Source organism: Rhagoletis zephyria, unplaced genomic scaffold, assembly GCF_001687245.7.
Source record: "Rhagoletis zephyria isolate East Lansing unplaced genomic scaffold, Rhagoletis_zephyria_1.1 Rzeph_scaffold_05817, whole genome shotgun sequence".
NCBI lineage: Eukaryota > Metazoa > Arthropoda > Insecta > Diptera > Tephritidae > Rhagoletis > Rhagoletis zephyria.
The window spans coordinates 27,322-29,414 of record NW_016162900.1 but is presented as its reverse complement, the minus strand read 5'-3'; positions in this window follow the sequence as shown (position 1 = coordinate 29,414).

Here is a 2,093-nt window from a genome sequence, read left to right as displayed (position 1 = left end):
TTCAGTAGTTACTAAAATATCGCAGTTTTCGTATTTCTGGAAATTACCGTTATATGGGAAGTGGGCGTGGTTACAGTCCGATTTCGCCCATTTTCAATACCAACCTACCTTGGATTAACAGAAACCAACATACCAAATTTTGTTGAGATATCTAAATTTTTGCTCGAGTTATCGTGTACACGGACGGACGGACAGACGGACAGACGGACGGACAGACAGACATGGCTTAATCGATTTCTCTATTCATTCTGAGCATTTATGTATACATTTGTCTATATCTATCTCAATTCGTTTTGGCTGTTACAAACAACCGTTATGTGAACAAAATTAATATACCCTTGTGCACAAGTGCGCTCGGGTATAAAAATCGTATCTAAGCAATCAGAGGTATGGAAGATATACTTTATATAGTACCAATCTAAGTTATTTTCACTGCTGTGTGATCGGTATGTAAACCGGTAACACAATTTAATGGGTTTAGCTTCCTAAATAAAGGAGATATATCGCAAAAACTGGTATCTGAACAATCAGTGGTATAGGAGATAAAGCTTATACAGCATAGATTTTGACGATTTTCTCAGTAGGCTTTGTATTATTATTTATAAAATAGCTTACGAAATTTATCGGTTTTAGCTGTCCAATTAAAGGAGTTTTACAGGAAAACCCCCGTATCTGAACAATCAGTTGTATGGAGGCAATAAATAGGTTATAGTGACCCGATCTTTGTTTATTTTACTGTAAACTTTTTGTTGATAATGAGTGAAAATATATAATAAATGGAGAAGTATAACAAAAAAAAAAATCTCATATCTGAACAATCAGTTGTATGGAGGCTATAGGTTATAGCAACCAAATCTTCGCCATTTTCACTGTAAGTACTCTTTTGATAATGGGTGGAAATAGTGCGAAATTTCATGATCCCAGTTGCATAAATAGAGGTGGTATAACGAAAATTCTCATATCTGAACAATCAGTTGTATGGGAGATATATGTTATAGTGACCCGATCCTTGTTATTTTCACTGTAAGCATTCTATTAATATTGAGTGAAAGCGGTGCGAAATTTCATGATCCCAGTTGCATAAATAGAGGTGGTATAACGAAAATTCTCATATCTGAACAATCAGTTGTATGGGAGATATATGTTATAGTGACCCGATCCTTGTTATTTTCACTGTAAGCATTCTATTAATATTGAGTGAAAGCGGTGCGAAATTTCATGATCCCAGGTGCATAGATGGAGGAGTTATAACGAAAAATCTTATATCTGTTGCATGGGAGCTATAGGTTATAGTGACCCGATCTTTGTAATTTTCACTGTAAGTAATATCATATCTGAACAATCAGTTGTATGGGAGATATATGTTATAGTGACCCGATCTTTGTAATTTTCACTGTAAGTAATATCATATCTGAACAATCAGTTGTATGGGAGCTATATGTTATAGTAGTCCGATTCTTCCGGTTCCGACAAATGAATAATCGATACATATAATAAAATTGTAACAGGTCGATGTCTGTACATTATAGATATTAAAGAAAAATTAATGTGGGGGGTCTTTTTTAAAGCACCAGAAGCCAAATCAACCATTTTTAGAATTTTTGTCTGTCTGTCTGTTTGTTCGCGCATCACTCGAAAACAAATACATGGATTTANTCTACATCTATAAATCTATACATATAATAAAATTGTAACAGGTCGATGTCTGTACATTATAGATATTAAAGAAAAATTAATGTGGGGGGTCTTTTTTAAAGCACCAGAAGCCAAATCAACCATTTTTAGAATTTTTGTCTGTCTGTCTGTCTGTCTGTCTGTTTGTTCGCGCATCACTCGAAAACAAATACATGGATTTAAATGCAGTTTTCACCGATGTATTACTAGAGGTCCAACTTAAAATATAGGAAAAAATAGAGAGTTGCCACCTGTTTGAAAATTGGAGTTTAAGTAAATTGATAAGAAAAAATGAATATTGCAATATGGGCATCAAAAGAAAGAGCNTTAATTTAATTTATAAGATAAATTGAATATTGCAATATGGGTATCAAACCAAATCGGTTTAGGAAATTATATTGCCGAAAATATTTTTAGGG